An 11,955-nucleotide genomic window follows, 5' to 3' on the forward strand; every position below is an offset into this window, starting at 1 on the left:
CTAACCTTTTCAATGACTTCTATCTTTCATTGTTAATTTCCTAGGCAATTTGAGGCTTGTATGTCTTTCTCCTTTCTATGTTGTTCCACCCTCAGAACATCAGTTCTCTCATGTTCAGCTTGCACGTTCCAGGGCGTTTCAAATCTCCCAACCACCTGCCGATGTTTCTTTACAATTTTAAAAATATTTCTACCTCACGCACATTAAAGATAAGTTCATATTCTATAAATATACACACTCTAAAGCATTCCAGAAATCAATTTCGCCTCATTTTCTCGATGCTTTATTCGCTCACCTCATGAATTTTGCTTCACGTCCCATTTCACAAGCACTTGCAAGGAGCTGATGTTTCTTTCCAATGTTAACAATATCTCTACCCCACTGTGATTCAGTTGAAGTCTCTGTGTCTCTCTCCTTCAAATGCGCACTCTGATGTCCCCAGAAACCAATCTCGCCTCATTTGCACAACGCTTTCGTCATCCCCGTCATGCATTTTTCTGCTGCACCCATTTCTAAAGTCTTTGCCTTCCTTTTTATGACAATTGCATGTCATGAAATATATGCTGTGCAACATCTACTTCTGATATTGCTGTGCTTCCGTCTTCGTATCCTGCTTTCCTTTTTGTTTTTCAGAGCTCCGATCTCCTTCTCTGAACTTCACATAGGTGCAGAAAGAGCACTTTCATGTACCTTCTTCCAAGCTGCATCCTAGCCGACTAGCCAAGGAACTAGGACAACAGAACCATGTAACCAGCAATTCCTGCGTCTCTTGTGTATTAATAGGACAATTTTATTTCTAATTCTAACCAAGATAAACAGATGTTTTCACATTGTATATCATTTATTTTGACTATATATATGTTTTTACATTTCAAAATCTTAGACAACAGTTTCTCTGCACATTGAATCCGGTACACTAAAACGGACAATGGACCTTTACTCATACCAATCAACAATGTAATGGTGTGGGGCTAAAGTTGTCTTGTAGATAAACGCGTTAGTCATTGGAGTCGAGGATTTATTGCACAGTAGCTGAAGTTGCATTGTAGTACAGTTTTAAGCCAGTTAAGCAACTTGCTTCACCCTTGCTAATGTTGCTGCTGGCAAAGCAAGTCTGTCAGGGAATGGGGGATGTGGCTGTGTAGGGCTTAGATGAGTGCTACCAAGACTCTGTGCCCCTATAGCGTTTCTCACGACAGATCGGAAAGTTCATGGAAAAAATGCTGGGGAGGTGGAATGTTCTCGATGGCATCACATGGTGTGTTCTTACTCCTCTAGTAGAGGAGACTTGCTCAACCTCAGGACCATCAGGAGGAGATGGCCTTCCTCAACATGAGTTCTGACTGGCAGTGATGGAATGTACAAGCGAGCACCACATTTCTGGCCCCACGCGTGGCCACTGCCGTTACAACTGACTCACTGGCACGCCTTTGCAGGCCACCCAAGGTCATTTTTTTCTTGCACGTTGCCTACATCGTGAAACACTTGGACCTTTGTGGTGGGTGGCAGGAACATAGCAAGTCCTATAATTTGCGGTGTTCACTCAAGAGGTGTCACCCGATGAAGTGTGCCGCTTTCACTATTACGAATAATCTTGACGCATTCGTTGTCATAAAAAGTTGATAGTCTTACACTGTTGGCGTTCATGTGGGGCGAACAGGCACCTCGGGCATCATTGCTGTTGTTTGACCTCTCTCTTTTAGACTTACGCTGCACAGATGGAATCCTGTGGATCAAACAGATGGAATGTTCAGAATCTGGCTGTCCACTGTTGAGATAAACTTAGTCACTTCTGAAACGAAGAAGGCCACAAAACGAGATAATTTGTTCTTTCAACACAGTGCATGATTATCATTATAAATGTTCAAACTGACGACCAATATGCAATATTTACTAGCACATTTTCTTTTTTTATTTTCATGTATATATATACAGGGAGTCCACGCTAAGTGTGAACAGATTTTTAAAAATATATCAATCACTTTTTCCGAGATGAAATCAATTGCAATATAGCATATGCTGAAGGGCACTCCCTAGGGGGCATTAACAGACTCCTAAGGCAATGTCTTAATTAACTTTCAATAATTAACTTTTTAATTATAAAAGCTACGAAGTTGCTCCAATGAGAACATCTGATCTCTTCGGTCACTAGATACCAAAGTCGTTTTCAGAACAAAAATCCGTTGGATAGATCGTCCGCAAGAAATTCGTGAAGGAACGCCATTTTTTCTTTATTTTATTCACTGCGCATCTCTAGAGACGCGTCTTTCCTTCGCCCCCAATACGAGAGGATGAAAGAGCACACTATCGCCTCTAGCGTCCTGGAAAAAGATTAAAAGAAAACAGAAAATGCAGCCCAAGATAAGGGCAGTCGCGATAGAGTCACCCGATAGATTTGTGTTTTTGTTTTGTTTCCGCAAGTTAAAGCTAATCTTCGACGCAATAGGTGGCACTGTGCTCTTTCACTCTCTCACACTGGGGTAAAGGAAAGCCGCTTCTTTGAAGATGCGCAAGAAACCAAATAAAGAATAAAATGGCGTTCCTTCACGAATTTTTTGCGGACGATCTATCGAACGGATTTTTGTTCTGAAAACGGCTTTGGTATCTGGTGACCGAAGATATCAGATGTTCTCATTGGAGCAACTTCGTAGCTTTTATAATTAAAAAGTTAATTATTGAAAGTTAATTAAGACATTGCCTTAGGAGTCTGTTAATGCTCCCCTAGGGAGTGCCCTTCAGCATATGCTATATTGCAATTGATTTCATCTCGGAAAAAGTGATTGATATATTTAAAAAAAATCTGTTCCCACTTAGCGTAGACACCCTGTATGTGCTGTATACTGCACAATGATTCTCACTAGGGTTCCACGTAGCTTCACAATCTCTTAGTTTTTCTTTAGATCGAGCCAGGAGTGGATTAAAAAGGGTACGATGTTAATATAAGCAGCATACAAAAATATTTCCAAATTAGGTCCACATGAACAAAACTGCACAAAGTGAATTGAAAAAATGAAGGGATTGAGCCTATTAGAGAGCAAAAAACACAGCACAAGTGTACAACATGTGGAATGAAAACACACACACACACATAACCAGTTCTTGAATTGCTTGACGATGGTACCGGGAAGGCGGTTCCACTACAACAACATACGAGGAAGAAATTAATTCAGAAATGACTTCCTTGAACATGAGGGAATACCCACTTTCTACGGGTGATCGGCACAATATGAGATATATGTAGCCTGTTAGACCAAAGATTCTCTGAGGTGATTATTATGAATGATAATAAATCTTGTCGAAACAAAGACTAGTTATTTTTCGACAAGTGCAAAGTAGAAGCAGATGGAGGATATGTTTCATATCAGTGATACTGGCGTTGTAGTTACCAAATATGAACAGGCTGTCTTGCATTGTACTGTTTCTATTGAGTTTGAAATGTTGATGTAGTCGGTATCCGACTAACTTAGGAAGGGCTAGTAATTTATACAGTCACTATAGTGTTAGTTGGAGTGGATGAAAAAATTCAGCGGTGTAACCTGGAGCTCGAGATGCTTGGTAGTGATGTGTTCAACATGAGGAAGCCAGGACAGGTTAGATGAAATGAAAATGCTGAGGTATTTGTAATCCACCCAGAGACCGTGGTGATACTGATAGAAATGGAATGTTATTAATGGAATAAGTCACATGCACTTTATTAGAGCAAGAAATTATCACCAGAATTTGGTTCTTTTTTTGGGAGGGAGGGTATATTTACATGCTTGTTACTCAATATTCTGCAATCTCACCAGATTTTATGGGGGGGGGGGGCTCCAGATATTTTTTTTTCTGGGGGGTCTGAATAAATCACTGATGTAAGATCATTTGGAAGGTCGTTAATGTATAGTTATGCTTCGCTTATCTGGATTTCACATATCTGGAACACTTGCATTACCGAGAACGAGCCAGCTACCATAGGACTTGGTCCCGGTTGGTGGTTGCGGCATTGACAATGGTTTTCCACCCTTTAGAAACAAACATAGTATCAGTATTCCAGACTGCGAACTTATAATCTGTGTTCATAGAGCATTGATAACATGTAGTCGACGTATAGATGACGCTGAAATAGATAAAAAATAACAGCGTAGATTCGCAACTGTCGTCTCGAATGGGAGGCTGAAACGCGGCATTATGCTGAAAAGCAGAAGGAAAACAAACGATAAGAAACTAACAAAGAAATTATCGTTGGAGATTTCGCTTAGGAGTTACAGTGTCGGAGTAGAGGGTACATTTATAAGTTACAACAAGCTGTTTTTGTTTTTTTCCGAGATGTAACCTCTATTCGTGTTGTAAAGACATGACTTTGATCGATTTTAACCTCTAAATATACGTTACAGTGGTGTAACCTATAAGAAATCTCGAAATCTACGTCTATATAGAAGTTACATGTTTCTAAAAGTTACAATAAAAGGTACGGGTTTAAGAGTGTATCAGCCTCTGCAAGTTATATATATTGCTCACATACTGTGAAGGCTGGGTGTTGTTATACTGTAAATTTTTATTTCTAGGTTCCGGAAGTGAGCCTTTCAAAAGAAGGTCCTTTCCAGGGCCACCATTTTTTATGCAGCAACAAATACTGCGTTATGAACCCACAATTTTTTTTCTCTTAATTTTTTTTCTCTTTTTCAACACTTGAATTTCCACATCTGCATTGCTGGTATGCTGTATGGAAGGAAACAGGCTGTTACCACACTGTCAACATGAACCTAAATGCCAACCTACACCTAAACCTACACCTGAACCTAAATGCCTAAAAAAGACAGCAAGAATGGGGGAAATAAAATCTATTGACATAATGTAATCGGTTTTTGTTTCACACGTTTAATATTCGTCTCATGTTCACAAAGCTTTCTTGTACACAGGGGGAGATACACATTGGGAGTAACCTCTATCCTCCATTTAGACATGAAGCATAAATCCGTGCTTAGGGCAAAAGGCATTACTTTTTTTTCTTCAAACATAGGTGAAAAAATGTGGTACAAAGAAAACACCCTATGGTGAAGCTGAATAGGCTACTCAAAATATGTACTACACAGGTACCAATGCTTGTCCTCGTCGTGTGATAACCTCGGTTTGTACTCCAGAATGATTTGCAATGAAAATTATTTACACACTCCACTGTACTTGCAATATCTGACTTCAAGTCTACACTGCTTGTGAGACATGCTTCAAGAACTGATACAAAGGGTTCAACATTTCAAAACTGTCAGAGCAAACACATATGACTAACGGTATTACCAGTAGTATAACCGCTCAATAATTTGTGACTTCCCACTGCAACATTTCGTCACCACATATGGTTAAGAAAAGCAGGAACCATCGATATTGTTTTGATTGTGTACACAGTTACGTCTTCTGAATAGCAAACCAGCTTTCATGAACATGCAAAAACAACAATGACAATAACGATGATTCCTAGCATGCAAGATATGCCTGGTTTGCATTGTACAGTGGTCCACTTGACACTTATGTTACTCGTATTATCCACTATATGAAGTTGATAGGTACAGCATCCTGATCCAGTGCACAGCACATCCTGGTATCTCCTTCGGTTTCTTGTGCCAAAGCAACCATAAATCCAGCTTGTGCAGGAGCAATATGGAGGCGCCAGTGCGGAACAATAGTAAATAGAAGTATTTATTTCTTTGACTAAGAGCAGCAAACTTTTAGTAAAGCGCTATCCATGTGCTAGAAATCAAACTGGAATTACGAAATTACGCCATTTAAGACGTACCTGTTGTCCAGCGGCTCGAGGTAACGCATGTGCGGCGGTCATCACGACAAAAGGTGGGTGCGTAAATCAGCCAGCTCCCTCTGCAGACAAACGTCATTGAAGAGCAGATGATCGGCGATGCAACTGTCCCTGCACTTTCAGAGGCAACCGGCACCCGGTGTTGGAATACAACGAGTGCAGTGGCGTCTGTCACTTCCAAGTGGACAAATGTGAAAATGCCAGACAGTGCACAATCATCATGAGCGATCGGACATCATAGGCTTATCTGAAAGTGCCATCGCCATCGGACGGTTTTTTTTCACTGCCTGCACCTTCACCTGCGGCAGGATCACGTGCACTGCAAAAAAAATTTTCGTGAAAAAAACGGGCACATGCATGGCAACTGTATTAATTGTGTACATCGTGAAAAAGATGAGAAGCTCATTTCTGAGAAGTATGAAACAAAGCTGTGAAATTCACGTGAAGCTATATTCCTAGATTGCGTGTTCCTCGTGGATAAAAGACTGGAGAGCGTTTTCGACAAGTGCGAAACAAGCATCCGAAAATTACGTGTAGTCATTTTCTTACATTACCGTATTTGCACGTATGCAAGACGCTGCCGATTGCAAGACGACCCTAAATATATTCACTCGTAAAATTGGAAAAAAAAGAGAGAAAAGCAGACAAGAAATCGGTACAAACTCACTTTATACAGAACTCTCGGCTTTCATCTATTTTAAGGCGTGCCATGTCAGAATCATCACTGTTCTCCTTGTCCGAGTCCTCCCATAACAGGTCGTCTTCGCTTCCGTCCGTCGCGTTGGAGGCGCTGCATTTATTGAACGCTCGCATCAACAAAACTTGAAAGGTTTGTTGATCGCCACGTCTAGGGGCTGAATTTGTGACGTCATGCCGCCCGGAACGACTACCAAGTCGCTGCCATTTGTTCGAAGCATTTCTTTGCTGCAATCACCTGTGTGACTCTTAAACGAGTCCACCACCAGCATCGAGCGACGACACAACAGGCTTCCCGGTCGGCGAAACCACACGAACTTCAGCCATTCATCGAACAGTTGGGACGTAATCCACCCCTTTTCGTTGCACCTGATGACGGCACCCCGTGGAAGCTGCTCTTTCTTCGGAAGCGTCTTTCTGGTGAAGATGATGTAGGGCGGCAGTTTGTGACCGTCAGCTGTGCAGAACAGCATGACGGTCACCCTTTGCTTCTCACACCATGAAGTGCGAATCTTCACTTGCTTCGTACCTCTGTCCTCGAACGTTGTGTTTGATCGGCATTGCTGATCTGGCCCAAAGGGAAGGAGCGCTGCTGGCGCAGTCGTATCATGTATCGTTGAAATTCACGAAGTTTCTCCTCAAAGTGCGCAGGCATCCGTTGACCGGCCGTTCGTTCTCCTTCGTAACGAGAATCCCGCTCGCTTCATGAACTTTTGCACCCATTGCCTGCTTTCCTTGAATGTCGAGTGCAGTAGGCCTTTCTCACGTGCGATCTGGCGTGCCTTTGCTTGAATCATCTCTGCAGTGACCGTGACACATCTGCCTCGCAACACTCTGACATACTCGGAGACTAAATTTTCTAAGTCGACATAGCACCCGGTATTGGCCACCAAAGGTGTTCCTCGTGCTGGAACAGTTCGATATTTCCTTCCGTTGGCCAAGCCACGTTCGAACGTTCGCCTCGGAAACTCCGAAACGCTGTCCAACTTGAACGTTGTTCCTCGTGGCTTCAGCAGCTTCAGTCACCTTTCTCTTGAACGAGGCGGAGTAGAAGACGCGCTTGGGGGCCATCACGAAACGCACGTGGAAATTCAAAATGTAACTAGCACCGGAGAACACGTGAAACTAGAGATGTGTCAATCGCGAATGATTCGATCACAGTGAACGAATCAGCGGACTGAACTGTGCAGTCGGTGCGCTTTTCGGTTCAGAGAGGCTCGCCGGCGCCGTTTGGTGTTTGCAGTCGTGGCTCTCGTGTGACGGAGGGAGCCCTGTCGTGCCCCCGTGGCTGGTTGACCTCAAAGGCTCACAATAATGAGTTTTTAAATAACTTACAATACAGGACCACTGTGTGTGCTACCTGGGAATATCATGTGGTGCAATGAAGCGATCTGTCGGAAGGACAAGCATTGCCGCTCCATACGTCGTCTCACGTTTCACAACGCAGGCTGCATAAATAGCGCCTGTACAACGTGTTTAATCGCAAGTATACTGAATAAGACCAACGATCAAGTCTGAAAGAAGTCCTGAGATGATCCACATGAGCAACTACCGCTTTGTTTACTGTCTGTTTGGCCGCCGATCACGGGAACAGCAATGTTTTCAATCCTTGTGGGTCTATGCTCTCCGCTTCATGATCAGTGTTCGTGTGGTTCTGGAGTGAGAGGACTGATGAGCTGGATGGCTGAGTGAGAGTTGGACAGAGCGCATTGGAGCTCGGCAAACAGGTAAATGGGGTTGTAGCGGTGGCGCTCTTTGAGTTGTTCGTTGAGAAATGGTTTTGGCTGCAGTGAGCTCCTGTGCATTGGTGTGATGTAGCCGCTGTGGCCTTATAAGTTGGCTCGCCGTTTACGACTCGCGCTCTGTCGTCGTTCATGAATTGATGTGATTTGGGAGCTGTGGACTCCTTGTGCACGGGATGGAAGGCTGTCTCAGGGGAGGAAGGCTTTCACTGTGACCGGTGAGCCTGCATTCCAGCAGATAGCACCTACGATGTGCCCATGAGCTGGCTGCAATAGCAGTATGACGTCACAAAAACTGTGACGTCACTGGTTCATGAACGAATCAGTAAAGTGAACTGATTGAAATGAACCGGTTCACCAAATGAGTCGGACTTCCTATCACTACGGGAAACAGCCAAAAACTAAGGGAGGAGAAAACTGGAAGGCTGCCAAGCAGCACGTGGGGTCGCCCCTCACTCTCCCCTTCTGTTTGCCGTTTCCCTCTCCCGTTATTTTGGTGGGAGCGTACGGTTTCAATTGCAAGACGACCCCGATTTTCGCGGCACCATTTTTTGAAAAAAAAAAACTCGTCTTGCAATCGTACGAATACGGTATGTCTCTTTCGTTCGATAACGTTTTTAGTGTTTAGTGGTTTATCCTTGCGATTTTGACGCGATGCTGTTTCATAGAAATATGTATGACCTCCCATAGAAGCCAAGTACCGCTCATATCAGCATCCTGGTTACCCAATATGTTTCAGAACCCGTAGACACCTGCTAGCATGAGTCGCAAGAGCAAAACGGCCTGTCTTCTGTGTGACCGCAGCAGAGTGGACATAAACAGCAAACCATATAGGTGTGATTCTCCTGAAGGTTTATTCCTGCTCACGTCTGACAGAAATTTCCTCCATGCTTGCTAAGTCGACTTCAGATGTGCGCGTAGCATCATCACGCTGGTTGACGTACACTTGCTAGATCCCTGTAAAATCAAAAAAGGGTTTTGAAAAAGCTGTGGTGCAAGGATAGCTTGTTGAACTAGAACCAGTACGTATTTCGATTATCAAAGAGATACTAATAACTTTTCCTTTCAACTGTCGCAAACCGGTCACTAACTCAGTCAGACGATTTACGTTGCACTGCAGGCTCTTGACAGTCGCCGTGAGGTCTGTGGCGATAGGCTGATAGGTCGGGTCTTCATGGGTAACGGCCGCGGCCGAAGTGCCAGGCGAAGTGTTGGTGCCAGATCGAGGGGTAGGCATGCCTGGGTCGTCTGGATGCGCGGAAGGTTGGTGCATATAGTCTTCGGGTCACCAGTTGTCGCGACGTGAAGAAAAGAGTCGAAGACAGACAGCAGAAGGAATAGCCAGTTTACTGGGCAAGAGCGCAACTAGAATGAACGCGGGTGAAGATGATGCGTGCCGACGAGCTTGGCTGGTCACGAGGGCGTGGCCTAGCATCGTCGTCAGCTACACAACTAAAGCTAGATCTTCAAAGTAATACGTAGTCTCTGAAAACTAACTAGAAGTTTATCTGTCTTGCACATTTCAAAAATATCCTTCAGGAACAGCAATTACCGTCTTTATCCAACAACAATAAAAAAAAAGTGACAGGGAGAGAAATGGAAGCTTATACTTGTGCAAAAGCAGGACTCTTCTTGTCATGCCTGTTCAGCATCTGCCTTGGTTTTGAAAGAGAAACAGAGCTCTTTATTTCATGGCTGTGTTCGGAAACAATTTAGTTGGAATGCCAACGCAATCAGAAAGTTAGCTACATCTTGCTGTAGCAGCTGAAGCCAATACATGAACTTTTCCAGACCACAATTAGAGCAAAAGCACTGATGGCAACTTCATTCTGAGTCTCGTCCTGTCATGTCAACATTTCAAGATCAAGGCGATGTTACCAAGGACTTACCCACAGTTCCATACAAAGGTTATCCAGAGAGGTGCAGAAAAAGCGACTCCGAGTGGAGCACCCAGAATGCAGAGATGTATTCTCAAGAGCCTGAGAGAACCTGAAACAAACGAAGAAAAAGGGTTTTGAAGAAGCTACAGCGACAGTGAGCAAAACTGGGTATAAACTGAGCACGAATGTTGCAGTAAAATTGACCAGTCTGGTAGGTGTGGAACAACACAATGCATAAAGAAATACAGGACAAAGGCGGTTATGTGTGTTTACATTCTTTTTATGTAATAACAATACCGATGAACTGTAGAGCTCATTATCTGTTAGCCTATTTCACACAGACAGCGAAATAGCAGTTGAATAGTACTGTCTCCCGGGATAACATATGGAGTCCGGAAAGCTTTAGAGCCTGAACTTTTCGGGATTTTTTTTTCTAAACTCGGGGTGGGGGGGGGGAGTAAAAATCTGGTGAATAAACACGTGCTCTAAATTCATGCGAATTCTGGTGGAAAAACCTCCAGTATGCTAAATTCGGGCAGAAATCGGGCTCAGCTACTCAAACTAACTGTACTGGCTTTGTACAAACTGTGATGTAAACTGCACGTTAGTGTTTGTTCCTACAGACGTCTCACTGAGGGCAATTTGCCTGGTAAAAATCAGGTTTCGGCCTAAGCAGGCAATCTTCAATTCGGGGAAGAATCAAGTTAAAGGGGTTGAGAAACCATATGGGTAGGACTTTGTCTCTAGCAGGGTCTGTACACTTCACTCCACGCACTTCGTACGCAAAGTCCCGCTTCCCACATCCTATTATTTTTTATGCTATCGAGTTTTAAAAATCCCCTATTTTCGAGGCCCCCGTCGCCCGTCGCGCCATGCGGCGCCGAACAGCTCCGTGACACAAACGGGAAGTTACGTCAGAACGGAAGTTCTGTGACTGAACGTCATAGCGGTTTCCGCTTTCGTTCGGAGCACGTTTCTCGCGTCCGCGTGTTTTGACCTGCGGTGTTGTGGGGTTCGTTGGCATTGTTTTATTCTTTTTTTTTTTTCTGAGGTACTGAGTTTCTAGTTAGTACCATGTCCCGGCGCTGCGTTGTGCCGTGCTGCAACCCGGAACCTAGTGCAAGCTTTCATGAGCTGCCAAGAAGAAATCCTAGGAGGCAGTTGTGGATCGACGCCTTGTGGCCAGAAGGCGACTTGCCCACCAACATGAACGTAGTTGTTTGTAGTAAACACTTTACAGTGCACTCGTTCAGGGCAAACAGTTTGAACGCCGCGGCTGCAGAAGCTGCAGGCATTTCGTTTGCACGTGCAAGACTGACAAGTGACGCAGTCCCAACTCTGTTCCTGAGAGGAACCGGCGTGCAGTTTGGCGGCGTAAGTTCATGTTTCTCACTTCACATTCGCAGTGTTTGCGCTGAACGCCTGTCTTTCGCAGTAGAGTGCTAATTAGTCACAACTAATCAGGAGAACGCCTCAGGGGGCTGCCGCTATGATCGTAGGATACCAGAAATATGTAGTGATTAGCTACAATGGAATGAAAAATTCTGTGCTACGCCAGTGTGCAAAAATGCGTTAATTTCTGCAGGAGGCAGAGACTCTGTTTCCAACCGAACCTGCCAGTTTCGCGTCAGAGGATAGCTTCGCCGTTTTTTCTCCTGAAGGCGATCACACGTACTCTTCCCGGGACGATAGCTCTGCCACCCTGGTCGATCATGCAAGCATATTGTGTGACAATTGTAGAAGAAGGGACCAGGCTTCAGTGTCAACACAAACAGATGCCTCGCTTACAATTTCTTCATCGAAAGGTTAGTACACGATGTCAGTATTGCTTTTCTGTGGACCTGAGCTC

Source organism: Ornithodoros turicata, unplaced genomic scaffold (assembly GCF_037126465.1).
Source record: "Ornithodoros turicata isolate Travis unplaced genomic scaffold, ASM3712646v1 Chromosome251, whole genome shotgun sequence".
NCBI lineage: Eukaryota > Metazoa > Arthropoda > Arachnida > Ixodida > Argasidae > Ornithodoros > Ornithodoros turicata.